This window comes from Monodelphis domestica, chromosome 4 (genome assembly GCF_027887165.1).
Source record: "Monodelphis domestica isolate mMonDom1 chromosome 4, mMonDom1.pri, whole genome shotgun sequence".
Lineage (NCBI taxonomy): Eukaryota > Metazoa > Chordata > Mammalia > Didelphimorphia > Didelphidae > Monodelphis > Monodelphis domestica.
This window is the reverse complement of record NC_077230.1, coordinates 82,653,131-82,671,675: the sequence shown is the minus strand read 5'-3', so window position 1 is coordinate 82,671,675 and position 18,545 is coordinate 82,653,131.

Below are 18,545 nucleotides of genomic sequence, written 5' to 3'. Positions count from 1 at the left end.
AAAGAAGACATCTCTAGCCTCTCTTCTCCTTATTCTTCTTTAAGGGAGACTTTAATTACAATTATAAATAAACTATCAGTTCCTTAAGGACAGAAACTACTTTTTCTTTTTTTTTATTCCAATGCCAAGGACAGTGCCTTGCACATATTAGATATATAATAAGTGCTGTGGAATGGAATTGAATAAATTGAAAATGAATATAGTTTAAGTTGAATGATATCTTGCCACTGGTTTTTAGAAAATAAGTTTTTATTAATGTCTTTTGTTTTTATATCTTTATTGTTTTCTCCAGTATCCCTCCCTATACCGAGTCATCCCATGTAATGTACTTTTAAAAGGGGGGAAAAAAAGAAAAAGAGGGAAAAATCATCACAATTGACCAAAGTCTTAAAAAAAAAGTCTGAAAACATGTGCCGCTTCCACAAAGGGGTGAGTTGGGAGTTTCTAATTATATCTCTTTATTTAAGTCATGCTTGAATGTTATAATTTTGGAACATTCATTTTTGAGGGGGTTTTCTACAATTCTTTCCATTTATATTATTACAGGCACTTTATTGTTTTCTTGGCTCTATTTGCTTCATTCTGTAATTGTACATGTATATCCTTCCATGCTTTTCTGTATTTATCACATATCATTTCTTATAGCATAATAATACTCTATTACATTCTTGTACCACAATTTGTTTAGCCTTTCCCCAAATGATGGGCATCTACTTTTTCTTTCATTGATTCTTTCTTTCTCTATCACAAAAAGTGTTGCTATAAATATATTGACATAAATGGGATTTTTTTTCTTTTCAATATCTTCCTTGAGGTACAAGCCCAGTGATGGAGTATCTGGTTCAAAGGATATGGACATTTTAGTCCTTTATTTGTAAAAGCCCACATTACTTTCCAAAATGGTAACATCATTTCACAGCTCCTCCAGAAACGTATCAGGATCTTTATCAGTCCTTGACCCCAGTGACACTGACTACTGCTATTTTTTGTTGTTGTTGATAATTTACAGGGTTTGAGGTGAAACCACAGGATTGTTTTGGTTTGCATTTCTCTTATTATTGATGATTTTGAACATTCTTTCATGTGCTTGGGAACACTTCAATTCTTCTTTTGAAATTTATTTGTTCAAAACCTTTGATCACTTATCTATTGGGGAATGGCATTTAATCTTATAATGTTGTCTGTGCAGAAGAATTTGACCCAGCAATCCCACTATTAGGTTTATTTCTCCTCCTAAGGTGATCAGTGTAAAAAGAAAAGAACCTATACGTGTTAAAATATTTCTAGCACTAGCTCTCTTTGTGGTAGTAAAGAAATTAGAAATCGAGAGGATACCCATCAATTGGGGAATGGCTAAACAAGTTGTGACAAATGATTGTAATGGAATACTCTATGCCACAAGAAAGTATGAGCAGGTGAATTAAAAAGAACAAAACATGGAAAGATCTACATGAAATTATGAAGACTGAAATGAGCTGAACCAAGGGAACATTATATATAGAAACAAAAGTATTGTTTGAAGAACGACTTATGTGTGTACAATTCCAGAGAAAGGACTGATAAATAGAAACAAGCAAGACATAGTTTTATATATACATATATCTTTTTGTCAAATGATACCTTCTCTAGTGTAGGAGGAGTAATGAGACAGGGAGATACTTGCAAATTTTAACATAAATAATGAAAAAACCAAATACTCAAAATTATCTATTTTATCTTTTGAAATTGCCTCTATCTTTTATTTGGTTAAGAATACTTCTCTTACCTATTGTGGAAAGTTAATATTAATTTGTACCCCCCTTTGATTTAGAATTGTTTAATTTTAGGGCTGAAGCTCAAGCTATATCTCTTTGGAGGTTATATAGGATTCTTTTGTCTAGATGTAAAAACTGGCAGGGTGGAGACCTGTTCCTGCTTCATCTCTATATAAGAACTCTCCTGGGTGGTAAAGTAATCAATCAGCTAGGCAGAAGCCATGTTGGAAGCCCCTCCATGTGTTAGAGTGACTTGGCAATAGGAAAGGCTAATTCCTGGGGAATCTCTTGAGTTAATTTTCTATGTGGCTGTTTCCAATGAAAAGCCTCTTAGGATGTGCTAGGGAAGGACTGGATGATTACATCCCAAGGAGCATATGTTGGCTATCTATAAGGGAAGTGAGGCTTCCCCCTCCCTCCTTTTTTCTCTCAGAAGTGTAGTAGCTCAGCAGCTGCTCACACATCTCTCCTCTCTCTCTCTCTCTCATTATCTTAGTGTCTGTTCAGACTGTGTAGGGAGTCTGCTAGCTAGGAATCTTAATCAGTCTTTAATAAAATATTATTATAAAACTAAAAATACAGCTTCCAGAAAATTTCATTCATCCCACTATACCCATGAAAGATATATGATTTGCTTCTCTTCTAAATTTTTTCCGGTATTTTCTTTAATTTTAAAGGCACATCCATTTAGATATATGGTGTAAGTTGTTGGTCTAAGCCTAATTTCTGCCAAATTGCTTTCTAGTTATTGAATTTCATAATTAATTTGGCAATGTGTATCCACAGGAATACTATTTCCCCCTAATTGGCCATAAAAATTAAATGTTTTCTTCTCTGAGAACAGGTCATGTAAATTTAATACACTTATGTTCTTTGTTTCTTTTTTTAAACCCTTAGCTTCCTTCATAGAATCAGTAGTGGGTATTGGTTCCAAGGCAGAAGAATAATAAGAACTAGGCAATGGGGGTTAACTGACTTTTCTAGGGTCACATATCTAGGAAGTGTCTGAAGTCAGATTTGAACCCAGGGCTTCCCATCTCTAGATATGGCTCTCAGTCCTCTGAGCCACCCAGCTGTCCCCAGTTCCCATATGTTCTTAACCCCTGAAATCAATTAGTCAACTAGCTAATCAAACCAAAGGACATAAAGATTTAAGCAATCATAAAGATTATACTAATAACATATTCTTAGCAGAATTTCGAAAACTAGAATAGCTACTTAGGATTTTTTTGGATGCCTACACACTTCTTTCCACAAAATTTCTGAAGTGACAACTATGTGTAAGGAGAAAAGTATTGTGACATAGTAGATAGAAGGGTAGCCTCTGAGAAAGGAAAATTCTAAATCAAATTCTGTCTCTGACATCAGAAGTCACTCAATACCTCAGACAACTCTTACAGACTATAAGCCGAAGAGTAGTTGATGAATGAGTGTTTACAACACTGATAACATCACAGGTCTAGAAAAACCTATATAGGGAATTATGCTAGGCACTGAAGACAGAAAGATTTTTAAATGGCATGGTCCTTGTAGTTCAGGAATTTGTTTTCTACCAGAAGTGTACGACATGAGTATAAGTATGGAAACAGCAAAGCTTCACCCAAATAGAGCATCAACACAATAGGGTTTTCCTACTAATGGATATGCTTAATAAAGGCAGAAATGGCAGGGAAGAGACCAGAGAACAATGGTTTTGTCTTCTTAGCTTGCCTTTGATTTGGCTCAAATGAATTTGTGTGCTAAAGCACTTTTTGTGGAAGGAGAGAACTGGAAATTGAAGGGATGCCGCTCCATTGGCAATGGCCAAATAAGGGATGGTGTATTATTGCTTTTCCCCCCCCCTCCAAAGTCTTTATCATATATATATACAAAATATATAATTTATATCATATATGTTTATAATTGCCTACAGAAAACAATTTAAACTTTCATTTTCTGATACTTTGCATTCCAAATGGTGGTGATACTATTAGTATATAGTAAATACTATTGTGCTACAAGAAATTATAAGAAGGATGATTTCAGAAAATCCTGGGAAGACTTATATGAACTCATGCCAAGTGAAGTGAGCAGAACCAGGAAAATATTTTACCCAGTAACAGCAATATCGTAAGGATGATTAATGGGAAAACACTTGGCTATTCTGATCAAGACAAGGATCCAAGATAATTCCAAAGGACCCAAGATGAAAATGCAATCCACCTCCTGAAAGAGAAAACTAATCAACTCTGAATGCAGATTAAAATATGCTTTTGAACCTTTCTTTCTCTTCGTTTCCTTTTTCTCTGTTTTCTTTTGCAGAGTGACTAATATGGAAATGTGTTTTGCATGCCTGCACATGTATCATTTATATCAAATTGTTTACATTCTCAAGAAAGGAGAATGAGGGAGGAGAGAAGGAGAGAATTTGGAACTCAAATTTTTAAAAAGTGAATATTAAGGGGTAGTAAGGTGGCATAGTGGATTGAGCACCAGGCTTTGAGTCTGGAGGACCTGGATTCAAATGAGACCTCAGACACTTCCTAGCTAGATGACTCTGGGCAAGTCACCTAACGCTATTTGCCTAACCCTTGCCTTTCTCTCTTAGAATTGTTACTAGGACAAAAAGTAAGAGTTATTTTTTAAATGATGCTATTTTTTATGTATAATTGATAAATATTTAATTAAATGCATAAACAAATATTTTTAAATGTTGTAGCCTAAGCCGGAGAGGATCTTGGGAAAATCTCTCCTCTTACTCTAGTTAGCCAGCCCTAGTAAAAAAATTTTAAAAGAATAGCAAACAAAGAAAAGGCAGTTCAACAAAACCAAAGCACACATCAGCTACATTTGACAATATATTCAGTATTCCACACTCATTGTCTCCTACCTCTTCAAAGAAGGAAAGCGGGCTTCCTGCCTTTGGTCAGTTGGGTGTGGTTGCTGTGTCTAAAGAGCTATCTGCCTGCCCTTATCCATAAAAAGTTGTAGCCATTCTACTACTTCTGGACCGGAGCTGACACAGTAGCTTGTGGCCTTGAAGAGATAAAGTCCAGAATCTAATAGCGTGGAGAATCTATGCCCCCACAGTCCAGCATGAGTCCAGCAATACACAGCTGAGGCTACATTACTGGGGTTACCAGGAAAGAAGCCAACTTCTCTTCTTCCCCAGCCCATCTCCTGCTGAGTACAATGTGACCCTGGTGGCAAAGGGCTGGGCTGGGCATCTTCCATCTGCCCCAAAGCAACAACTTCCTCATGCCAACAAGACAACTTCCACCCCCTTCTGCCAGCCCAATCTTCTACCTGGGATGTGGAGGATCTCTGGGACAAAGAGGAGCAAACTCTCCTTTCATGTCAGCTCTTCCATCTCTTGCTGGGACTGTTCCTTGAGGGAAGAAGAGTAAAGTTGGTGGGGAACAGAACTTATAAGGAAGTTGTAATTCTGTCTCCTGCCTTGCCATTTCCTGACTAATCTCCACCATTCAGAGGGAAAAAGTAGTGAAGCGGAGCCTCCCATCTGACCCAATTTGCCTCCAAAAGTAACTCCATTCTCCTTTGGCAATAGGAACTGGCACCCCCTGCTCAATAAATGTTCTCTCATCTGGTCCTACCCTTCATATCTCATGGGACTCAGAACTCCTGCAGGTCGTCATCTACACCCTATTTCCCATACTACCTCACCACCTAATTCTTTATTCCTTTCCCCTTCAGCTATCCCATCCCATGTGGCTTTCTCGGCCTGCAAGAAGCCACAAGGTAGAAAGATAGAAAAAGGATAGAAGTTTAGCATACCCCGAGGGGCATGGTGGAACCAAGTTATAGATATGAGATGGCAGAAATGAATCAGAAACCAGGCCTTATTAATTATAATAGGGCCACAGCAGAACCCCAATCTTAGGATGTCGCAGAGGCATGATCCATCCTGAGAGCCACAATTAGCACCACACAGGTTGGAGACATGATAAAGAGAAGAGAGTGCCTGGCCGAAAGCCAGGTCCCAGGCAAGAGAGGTAGATAAGGAAAGGAATTAAAGATGGAGCTTGGCCAGAGGACAGACATCAGTGAGAGTTAAGATCCAAAAGAGGGCGGAGCTTGCTGTGGCCCTGTTTTTAATCTCTTTGATATGCAAATATACACAACACATAGGGATGATCATCATTGGTTAACAACAAGGTATAGGTGTGGTTTCTCTTAGCCAGGTGAACACAAAGAAACCTGATTTCCCGCCTAAGCTGGGGGAATCTGGGGTCAAGGGTCAGAGGCTTTTGCTAGCCATGCGCAAGACTGAGCATGCTCTCTTCTAAGACAATCTTTACATTCTGTTTCCCTTGTCCCTAGATAGGTGTGGACTGCTGCACCCCAGTTTCAGCCAAGTACCACTCAGCCCTTCCACTATGTTCTGTGGAATGCTTGTTGCATAGATAGCACATTCCCTTCATCCTAAATCTCTTCCTCTCTTGCTCCTTCTGCCCCTGGCCACTACTGAAATTTAGTTTCCTCCAGATGACACAACTTCTTTGGCCACCCTTTCTAGTCCTAGCTGCCCTTTTGTTCATTCCCCTGGTGAAGTGGGTAGAGGGCTCATTGGTAGAGATGAGGAAATGAAATATTCATTATTGGGGGCAAGTAAGTAGCTCAGTAGATTAAGAGGCAGGCCTAGAGACAAGAAGTCCTGGGTTTAAATTTGGCCTCAGAGACATCCTAGCTGTCTGACCTTGAACAAGTCACCCAACCCCAATTGCCTAGCCCTTGACACTCTTTTGCCTTAGAACCAATACATGGTATTGGTAAGAAGGTAAGAGTTTAGAGGGGAAAAAGAATACTCCTTGTTCCCCATGACCTCTTTCACATTTTCTCCTTACCTCCCATTACTCAGTAACTTCTACTCCTTTGAGGTTCATGCTCTTCACATCTACTATCCAATTAAAATTCTGGTAACTTATCTACAGACCTCCAGGTCATCCTGATTCTTTTCCCAGCAAATTTGGTATGTGACCCACAATTTTTCTCTCCTCCCTAATTCCTGCCCTCATAAGAGGGGACTTCAACATACTTATTGACTCTCCTTCAAACACCCAACCACTTACTACTCAGCTACTCGCTTCTCATAAGCTATTCTTCCACCCTGCCTCAGATAAACACAAAGATGGCCATACCCTTGATCTTTCTATGTATGACTCACAAAATCTATCATTTCCACTTTCAATAATTCCCAGATCTCCTTATCTGACCATAATCTATTAGCTTTTCTGTCTCTCTCTGCTTTCCTTACAAGACCCTACTCTTTGTCCATACCATACCATAACCCCTGATTCTTTAACCCCTTTAATTCCTTCCTAGTTTATTACCCCCTTCACTGGCCACTCTCACCTCTTTTCCCCATCTTGACCCCTTAGTGAACCAATTCAACTCTGTATTGTCCTTCTTTCTTAGATCTCTTGCTCCCTTATCATTTCACCAATTTTATCCTGGCATCACTCAACCCTGGATCACTCTCACCACTCACTGTCTTTGAACTAAGGTAGAAAAAAATCACACAACCGTGATTAGGTCCACTAAAAATTTATGTTATACAACCTCCACAGGGACCTCAATACTGCGAGGCAATCTTTCTATACCTGTCTTATCAACTCACCATCCCAGTCTCCACAACAGCTTTTCCTTTGCCCTTGTCTAACGAGATAAGGCAGCTTTACTCTTTGCCAAGATTAACCCCCTCACCTGGTCAAGTAATCTCATTCCATCCCATCTCTTCCAACAAATTGCTTCCTCTGGCCTTCTCACCCTATCATTTCTTTTCTTTTCTTTTTAAAAAACCTTTACCTTCTGTTTTAGAATTAATGCTAAATATAAATTCCAAGGGAATAGAGAGGTAAGGATTAGGCAATTGGGGTTAAATGGCCTGTGTAGGGTCACACAGCTTGGAAGTACCTAAGACCAGATTTGAACCCAGGATGTCCCATCTCCAGACTTGGCTTTTTATCCACTGAGCTAGCTAGTTGCCCCTCTATCACTTTTTTTTTTAATCTCTCCTTATCTTCTTATGTCCTTGTCTTCTTAATCCTAGCCTTTTGATCCAGCTATACTACTGCTAGGTTTGTGCCCCAAAGAGATAATAAGGAAAAAGACTTGTACAAGAATATTCATAGCTGTGCTCAAGTTTTGGGATCTTTAACAGTGTTCCTGATACACCTACTACATTTAGAGAGCCAATAGTCACATTTTGCATATGGTTTGCTTACCAAAACTGACCTAGATGCCCCAATGTCCAAAAGACAATCATAGTATGAATTTCCCACCTTTTAAGTGACATGAGGTTCCTTACTATGGGGGGGGGGGGGGTAGAGGGATTATTGCCATTAAAATATCAGGGTCTGGAAAATCAAAGGTTTCATTCTTTGATTCCAAGGTCCTCACCCCCCCCCCCCCCTTCACACCTTCATAAAGATGTTTGGGCAGTTTTTTGGGATCCCCCATGCTACTGGGGGTTTTCACCCAGAGTATAGCATGGACAAGCTCCATTTTTTATATATTGTTGTTGGGCATTGTGTTGGGTATTATCATTTTCTTCATTTGGAGCACTGCCATTATTTTAATTGGCATTATGGTTCCTATAGTTATTATTCTAATGTTGTTATTATTTCTTTTTTCCTGTAGCCAGCTCCTACAGACCATCATTGCATGGCCTCTCTTCCCACAGAAAAAGCATTTCAATGATTTATCTGTGGATTCCTGCAAAGGGGCTATGGTCTCTCCCTTATTTTTCAATTGTCCCTTTAACATTTCAATTTCTTTCATTAAGTCTTCCACTGACTTATTGTGTTCCTCAGGTCTTTTTGCATGACCCTTATAAACATAGACTGCTTCTCTCCTCAATTCTTCAAGGTCCACAGAGTCCCAATCAGGACAGCTAGTTTTAAAGTAGTCTTTTACCAATGAACAACAATTCTTAATGAATTGCCTGCATATTTGTCTAATGTCCCTTTCTCTGGACAAATCAAGGTCCATATATGTGTTTCCTACATCAATAGTCTGTCCATAAACTGGGAGAGGGTCTCATCAATTTCTTGTTGGGTTCTTTCAAATTTTGACCATTTTTTCAGGTCTATCAGAGCAAGCTCTCATGGCTGCCAATAAAGCTTCTCTGGCCTGGTTGAGCTTTGTGTGATCTAGTGCAACATTGGGGTTCCAGTGAGGATTTTCAGTTGGCCAATGGTGTGCTCCTTTACCTTGCTTCTGATTAGCCAGAGAGATGATATTATTTTTTTCTCTCTTTGTCAGAAATTTTTCTAATAAATTTTCAACATCCATCCAAGTGGGGTCAAAAGTTTTGAATATGTTCTCCAGTTTTTTTATAATTAATATTGGTTCTTCCTCAAACGATGGAAGATTTTCCTTTAATTTATTTAAATCTTCAAGGTTAAAAGGGGTATGGTGTCTTATAGATACCATGTTCCCATCTTTATTAAAGGTGGGTACTTCCCTTAATGGCAATAAACTTCTATCTGAATTATCTAGTGTTCCTCTAGGCTTCTTGCTCCATTTTCAATGGAGTAAGTAAGAGAAGAGGAAGGGGTGGAATGGTTAAAAGTGTGTGGGGGGGTGGTTAAGGTAGTGTGGACAGAGCAGGTAGCATGGGTGGGTGGGGTAGCCAGGGCAAGGGGGTTGGGGATGGAAGCATCATAGGCAGAGGGATGAGCTAGGGCTAAGGGGGTGGGTTAGGGGCTAAGGCTCAGGGGCAGGGCAGGAGGCATGGGTGGGGGGGACATGGGCTGAAGGGCAGGGTAGGAGTCATGGGTAGGGGGAAGGACATGGGCTGAGGGGCAGGGCAGAAGGCATGGGTAGGGGGTGGGATATGGGCTGAGGGCGCAGGGTAAGAGGCATAGGTAGGGGGAGGGGCTAGGGCTGAGGGGGAAGGGTAGGAGGCATTGGTAGGGGGAGGGGCTAGGACTGAGGGGGCAGGGGGAGGAGTGGGTTCATTAGGAGGGGGGCACTGTTTGAGAACTAGGAGCCAAATTGTGTAGAGCAGGGTGGAACAGGGAATCTGATAATGATGGAGTATAGAGAGATAAATCACTCCTATTACAGGATGTCCTTAAGTCTCTTTTAATGCTTTGAATAGAAGCTATGATCTCCCCCATATTTTCCTCTGGAAGCTCAAGTTCTGCATATTGTTGAGTAGTAGAAGGGACAATTGTTTGGTTTGATTGGGAAACATGTTTTTCAGGGGAATACTGACATAATCCTCCTATTTGTTTCTCTATCTTATGCATGGTATTTTCCAGGGCTCTCTTAGAGAAAATTAGATAAAATATTACAGCTCCAATTAAAATCCCAAGTAGGAGTAACTCAGTGATCAGATATAGACATAAGTTCTCTGGGATGAGCCATTTCAGAGAAACAAGGAATAATACATTTACAAATCTGGTCATGGAGCTGATAAGCCAGTTTCTAAGTAAGTCATGAACTGGCTCTAACCACATTTTCCTAAAGCCAATCACTAAGTTGCCTGTAATTTTGCCTTTTGTCAGTAGATGGCCCTACTGCCAAGGGTCTTATTTTGTTGTAAATTTTCTTTTATTTCTTTTGGCTAGGCTTTTGGGTGTGAATCTATTCAGTCCTTCAGTGTGTAAAGGAAGACAAAACAAAGCCATTTTCCTGAGGCTGAGGTCACAAGTGAAAAGGCAGACAAAAAACAAGGCCTTTTGCCTGAGGCTGAGGCTCCTTTTAAAACTAAGTTTGGGAGAGGTCACAAGTGATCTCTGCTTAGCCCTCAGGCTAAACTGCTAGGACCATGTGCTATCCTCTTTGAACAAAGCCCACTTAAAATTTTAAAACAAGAGAAGCTGAATAACAGGAAAATGGGCTTTAAGCTGAATCACTACCTTTACTCTTGTTAGATCTAAAATAGTTTTGAGTGTTAATTAGTTGTATATAAGAGAGTGGGAGCCATAAACTGTGATAATTAAAATGTTTGGGAGCAAGGGAAATATATATATATATATTATAAATTATGACCGCTGAAATATGTTTTCTACTGTGTCTTGGGTTTATATAAATATAAGATGGTCGCCAGGGAATATATTCCCAATTTATGAATATGCCCAAGCCAACTGGGTTTTATAGAGAAATTTAATTTATAATACACTGATTAATCAATAGAAAAAGAGAGAAAGTAAGAAAGGAATAAGAATGAATAAATCAGTCAGTTGGTTTTATCACTCATCCAAGATCTCTCTAGGTAAAGCTTCTCATGCCAACCTCAGGCTCCACCTTCAAGAGAGCCTCCTTTCAAGAAATGTTTCCAGAGAATTCTCCTCCTTCAGAGCCAGCCTTCTCTCCTGGTCCTCCCACAGAGCAACCTCCTCAGTCCTCCTTCAGAGCCACCTCGCTCAGAGCAAAACCTCCTCCAAGCAAAAAACTCTCCTCCCTCTCCTCAGACCCTGCTATCTTTAAGGAAACCATCTAAGTCCCCTCCCCTCAGTTCTCACATCTACCAATCGCTGTCGATGTCTCCCCTGTGCCAATGGTGGCTCTAGCTTAACCCAGGGCCGCCCAGAGGTCTGTTTCTTTTGCACATGTCTGTTGTAGGTCATATTCTCAAATAATTAAATCTTGATCTATGCTGCAGCCCTTCCTAAATCCTGTTAGACTGAGTAGGGTGGAGATTGTAAGTTCCAAGACCTGGTTCTGTCATTCCAAGTATCTCTATTGTATCAATTCTAAAATCAATCATGACTCAAAGAACTTCCTGTTCTATGCTTAAGCATAGGTCAAAACCCTTTCCATTGTTTAGCAAAAGGTTTCTGTCCTAAAGTAGTCTTAAGTAGGGAGGAGAAGGATCCTCCCATGCCAAGGGGTTTCACATTCCAATAGAGTTCTTACTATCAGTAGAAAATTTTTCCAGTATGAAATTTCCCAATGGTGAAATTTCCAACATTCATAAGTCTAAGAAAATTTAAGGTTTACACTCTGGTGATCTAGCTGTTTTTGTTGTGAGAGATCGAAGCAAGGGTTCCTTTTCCCAGAGTTTCCTCACTGCTAATCAGCAAGGGTCAGTTAATGAGATTGTTTGTTCCCTATTTATAAACAGGTTCCTCAGCTAAGACCCCAGGGCCCTGCCACTTAAGGTTAAAAAGAAAAAAAATGGCTGTTTTCAATTCAATTTAAGGAGAAAAGAGAAGAGAAAAAAATTGTTTTATACTCACCTGCTCTAGCAGCTGTGTTTTGAAACCGAGTTAGCTGTTAAAAAGACTGACTGAGTGAGGAAGAAGTAGAGTAAGAAGAAACAAAATTCAGGGAATTTTGAGGGCACTCGTCACAATCTTCGTGAATCAGCCAGACTGTAAGTGTTAAATTTAGGGTTGAGACTGAATGTAAAAATTATTGGTCACCAAGGATTTAACTTCTTAAATCCTAAACAAAACACTCAAGTAAAAATGGAATTTTATGGTGATTTAATTACAATAAAGAAGAAGAAATTAAGAAAGAGAGAGAGGGAAAAGGAAAAGGGAAGTCAGTCTTATCACTCACCATGTGACCGTCTCAAGGAAGCTGTCTGAGGGAGCTCCTCCAGGCTCGAGTTCCAGAATTGAACTGGCACCTAGTCTTCTCACAGGAAGTCACGAGAACTCCAAAGGCAATTCTCTATATCACTTCCTGCATCTCACATGTGCCAATGGTGGCTCAAGCTTGGCTTAGGACAGCCCAGAAATAGTTGTTTCTGATTTGTCATTTGCTAGTACATGCCAGTGTAGTGTGGGTATGTACATTCCTGGGTGCTAGACTAAGCAAGATGGGGAAAATCTACAAATCACAATCCCCCCCTGATGATGATTGGGGATTAGTCTCCCCAATTGATCACTAAACATAAGTGTTCTGAACCCCAATAATTTCTAACTGCAATTTCTAACTGTGTATACAAAATTTTACTTTCTAAGAGGAAAACTACAATAGTTAGAGATAAGGGGGAAATAGAAGAGAGAGAGACAGCAAAACCAGTGTTTTGCTAGGTGCATTGACAAAAACAAATTAGGGGGCAGTCCCCTTTTGGCATAAGAGTGTACATTCAAAATAAATGTTCAATCAACCTTCAGTTCAATCAACTGCACCCCAAGCTTCATTCTGGATCTTTCTGTAGTGTAAGGGTTTTTGGTATCTTTCTGCAAACAGTTCTCTGGATTTTAGGAGTTAGCAAGTTTCTTCCCTGAAGATCTTTCTCAAACAAAAAATTTAAATCTTGGATTTTATGAAAATACAGGTGGAAAAAAATTGGAAAATGAGGCCATGCCCTTCAATTGGGGAATAGCTGAACAAATTGTGGTATCTGATGGTGATGGAATACTATTGTGCTCAAAGGAATAATAAACTGGAGGAATTCCATGGAGACTGGAATGGATGCAGAGTGAAAGGAGCAGAACCAGGAGAACATTGTACACAGAGACAAACACACTGTGGCACAATTGAATGTAATGGACTTCTCTGCTGGCAGCAATTTAATGATCCAGGACAATTCTAAGGGACTTATTAGAAAGAACACTATCCACATCCAGAGGAAGAACTATAGGAATAGAAACACAGAAGAAAAACAACTGCCCAATCACATGGTTGGATAGGGATATGACTGGGGATGTAGACCCTAAACAATCACCCTAATGCAAAATTAATAATATGGAAATAGGTCTTGATCAGTTACACATGTAAAATCCAGTGGAGTTTTTTGCAGGCTACAGAGGGTGAGTGGGAGGAGGGGAGGGAAAGAACATGAATCATGTAACCATGGAAAAATATTCTAAATTAATTAATTAAATAAAAATTTTCAAATAAAAAAAGAAAAATTCTTCATTGGTTCCTTAGTCTCCTCTATCATCATATCTCTTCTGTCTTTTGTAGCTAAATTCCTTGAAAAGTCTGTCTATAATAGGTAACTCCATTTTCTCTCCTTATACTTTCTTCTTAACCTCTTTTAATTTGGTTTTTAATTTGGTTCTTTTAATTTGGTCATTCCCTGAAACTCCTCTCTCTAAAGTCACCAATGATGGCCTTTCATCAGTCTTTTTTCTCCTTGACCTCTCTACACCCTTGGACCCTATTGATCACTCTTTTCTCCTTTATACTCTGTTCTCTCTAGGTTTTCAGGATACCAGTCTCTCATGGTTCTTCTCCAACCCTGCAAATTGCTTCTCAGTCTCCCTTGCTAGCCTCATCCAGATCACACCCTCGAACCATGGGTGTCCCATAAGGTTCTGTACAGGGCCTTCTTTTCTCCCTCAATCCTGCTTTACTTAGTGATCTCCTCAGCTCTCATTGAATGTAGATATCCCTATGTTGATGATTCTCAAGTCTATCTTATCCTGCCCCAGATTTCTCTGATGACCTCTTATCTTATCTCCTCTGACACTGGCATCATTTTGATACAGACCCTAATTGCATCATTGAAATATCCTTCTGGTGAGTCTTTCTGCCTCAATTCTTGCCCCACTTCAGTCTATCCTTTGAACCACTACTGACCATTGTAAGACTTAAAATGTTGAAGGCCATAAACTGTAGTGATTAAAATAGTGAAAGACTTAAATTGTAATACATATAAGAGTGGATGTAAATTGTGACCACAGAAAATATGTTTCACTACAGTGTCTTGTTTCAAATCAATATATAAGGTGGTCGCCAGGGAAATATTCCCAATTATTCAAATATACCCAAGTTAGCTGGGTTTTATAGAGATCTTAATTAATATAAATGAGGAATTAAAGAAAAAGATAGAGAGAAAAAAGGAAACAATGAGAAAAGGATAAGCCGGCCCTGGCCAGTCCTGGCCAACCCAGGCCTAAGCCCTAAGAGAAAAGATCAGTCAGTCCTTAATCACTCACCACAAGATCTGTCCAAGCAAGGATTCTAGTGACACCAGGCCAGCTCCATCTCAGCTGACTTCACCAGCTCAATCCTCAATCTGAATGTTTCAGAATCCGAATGTCCCCGAGAGAGTCCTGAGAGAGACCCTTCAAGGCAGCCTTTCCCAGCTGACTGTGTCAAGAGAGCTTTTCGTTTCCTTTTAAAGGGCATTTTCTCCTTTGTCACGTCCCCTAAATTCTTACATCTACCAATCACAGTAGACGTTTTTCAAAGGACAGACCATTCTTAGTTCACACCTAAGAAAGCGTGGATTTTTGAGTAATTCATACCAGGAAAGCTCTGAATAAGTTTCCACCTCTTTGCTCCTTGTAAGTTCACAAGTTGCCTGACCTTTATAGGTACTTAGCACCCCTTTGTATTAGTTCTAAAAATAGGCATGGCTTAAGTATGGTTTTAAGTATTTTTCATTGTTCAGAAAGGAGTTTTCTCCCCTAAATCAGGCTTAAGTATGGGTGGAGTAGAAGTCTTCACATTTTTGATCTAAGTAGAGTTCACTGCCCAAATGGGGAATGGTCTTAATCCAATCTTATGAAGTAGGGTCTGGGAATTTTTAAGGTTCACACCATATCATTCCCTTACTCAATAAACTCCTGTGGCTCCCTATTACCTCCAGTATCAAATCCAGAATCCTCTATTTAACATTCAAAGTCTTTCATTTTCTAACCTCCTTTTACCTTTCCAGTCTTATATCTTACCTCCCTCCCTCCACTTACTCTTCAATCCAGTGACACTTGGCTTCCTTGTTCCATGAACAAGACATTCCATCTCTTGGCTCTGGGCATTTTCTTTCATTGTACCCTATGTTTGGAATACTCTTCCTCTTCAGTTCCACCAACTGGATTTCATATCCTGCTTTCTTTCTTCCTTTTTTTTTAAACCCATACCTTCTGCCTTAGAATCAATACTAAGTAGGGGTTCCAAGACAGAAGACTGACAAGGGATAAATGATGGGAGTTAAGTGACCTGCCCAGGTTACACTGCTAGGAAGCATCTAAAGCCAGGTTTGAACCTGAGTCCTTTCAACTCTAGGTCTAGCACTCTGTCCACTGAGCTACCTAGCAGCCCCTCATATCTTTCTTTAAGTCCCAAGGAAAATCTTTTATTGGAAACCTTCCCCAACACCTCTTAATTCTAGTGTGTTCTTCTTTATTTTTCTTCTTTATTATTTCTTGTTTATCCTGTATATATCTTTAAAAATATATATTTATTTGCATGTTGCTTTGTGAGCTTAGCACAAGCCTGGCACAAAGTAGGCATTTAATAAATGTTTATAGATTGATTGACCAGAAGTCACTATACCACAGGGCTGAGCTGATGGGGACTGATAGATTATTTTGAATCTTGGAGGTAGCTAATCTAGAGGCCTCACAGGTGAAAGAAGGACATCTTAGATATTTTATAAGTAAGTAGAACACCAGGTAGAGAGAGTTTGACGAGGGTAAAAAAGAAACCCAGACAAAACGCTCTTGGGGAGTCAGAGAACACTGTCAGCTATGAGGGGCAAAGGGAAGAAGAGGGTGAAACTCGTAAGTGAAACTTCACAGAGAAGGGAGCAACTGAGCTGAGCCTTGAAGGATTTCAACAGGTATCAATGATGAAAGAATACATTCCAGTCATGGGAGGCAACTGGCCTGTTCTGAATATGTGGAGATGTAGGTCCAGAATAACTTCTAGTCCAATTTGGTTGGAACCTATTTGTGTCTGAAATAAGGTTGTAAAGATAGGATGGAGCTGGGCTGTAGAGGGCTTAGAATATCAGGCTATGTTGTTTCTATTTCATCCTATAAAGAATAGGGAGCCATTGAATGTTTTTGAGCCTAGAAATGGCAATGATCAAACCTGTGCTGGTATTATGAAGATTATTTTGTCCGCTGAATAAATAGAACTTGATTTAGATTTAGCAATCTAGTTCTCATGTTAAAAACTGCTGTGTGACGTTGGGCAAAGTCTTTTAATGGCTCCAAGTCTCAGTTTCCTTATTGATAGAAATAGGTCTGAAAGTAGCACTTGACTTCATAGAGTTATTAAAAGGATCAAATGAAATACTTTATGTAAAGCACTACGCAAACTTTAAAGCAGCATCAAAATCTAAGCTACTGTTACTTCTTCCTACCTATTCCTACACATAGCCCTGAAGCAATAAATGTTGGTCCTAATAACTGATTTAATGGTATTGAACTAGAGTCTTAGATTTCTTACAGAAACTAAAATAACAACAGTAGTTTTGACTGAACCTGGAACATGTTCTGGCTTGGTTGGAGAAGACTTGAGAGTTTTGTCCTTATTTGCAAAATAACTTTTTAGTCACTAATGCATTTCAAAGAAGGGATACCAGCATGGTACTATGGGAGACAGTGAAGCTTTTCTCTAATTGGAGTGGGGGGGAAGAAAATCATCCCCACACTGCCATATTTGGGGATGCTGCTTTTAGTTAGTTGTAGAGAAAGGCATGCAGTGAGAGCAAAGGGCCTTCTCTAAACCTTGGCTGTGATGGCATTTGGGTAGCATTCAGATTTTAACCAATAAAGAATATGGGGTCATTCCTCTGAGAATAACATTATTTATTTATTCTTTAAACCCTTCCCTCTTAGAATCAGTTCTGTGTATTAGGGCTAGGCAATGGGGGTTAGGTGACTTGGCCAAGGTCACACAGCTGGGAAGTGTCTGAGATTAGATTTGAACCCAGGACCAATGGTCTCCAGGCCTGGCCTTCTATCCACCGAGTCACCCAGTTATTCTCAATAGCATTGTTCATTAGTGGGAACATGCAATTCCCATGAACAAAAAAATGGATGCTTTTTCACTATCCTCCCTTTGCAAAAAAAAAAAAAAAGGATGAATCAGCCCTACTTTTAGCTTAAATAGGATGCTATTTCCTCTTTCTGATTGGTCTTTGGACTACCCTTGACCATCTACATTGGTAGATAGTTCAAAGAGGTGAACTTAGAGACCTCAATTTCTCCCTCTTTACTTGTCACAGGAGAGGAGTGTCTTTATCCACACAAGGAAGAATCCTCTTTCTTCCCCATGACTGGCCCAATTTACTTTTCAAAATGGGTCAAATTACCATGACTTTAATCCTTTTAAGATCTTAACAAGAGATCCCAACCCAGTTTCATAGCTCGGGGTAGAGAAGGAAGAGAGGGCTTGGGGGAGGCCATGCAGATTGGGAGTATGCCCAGCCTGTAGACTCTGCCTGATCCTGGGAGGCCAAAAGGGAAAAGGATTTTGCACAGAAATAGCAAAATGAAGACAATTCAGTATTAATTGTCCTCATTTGGTTTTATTCAGTGCCCATTTCTTTCTCCTATCTATAGCCCTGATTTTTTAAATAGACGCCTCCTCTTTGCTTCCTCTAGCTTTTCAATTAGGAATAGTGTCCTGAATTTACTTTTTAAAAGAAAGATGGCTAGAATCTTTAGATTATCTCTGATCCTTCGTTTGGATAGCTAGCATTCAATCACTGGCTTTGTTTTATTCTGTGGCAAAGGGATCAGTGGGGAAATGGCTACATCCCATACTTGGAAGGCTAGTGGCTGAGATATTTTGCAGGGTTTTTTTTCTGATGCCTGGATTACCACACTATATTGGAGACAAAATGGGAAAGAGAACTGGGCTTGGTGACAGCTGTATCTGAATTCTGAACACAATTCATTGCCTGTTAGAACTCCTTTGAATCAATACCGTTTATTGGTTCCAAGGCAGAAGATCAGTAAGGTTTGGGCAATGGGAGTTAAGTGACTTGCCTAGGGTCCCACAGCTGGGAAGTGTCTGAGGTCACATTTGAACCCAGGACCACTGGTCTCCAGGCCTGGATCTCAATTCACTGAACCACCTAGATGCCCTACTTTGTGTAAGACTTCTAACCTTCTAACCTCTCCAGGTCCCAGTTATCTC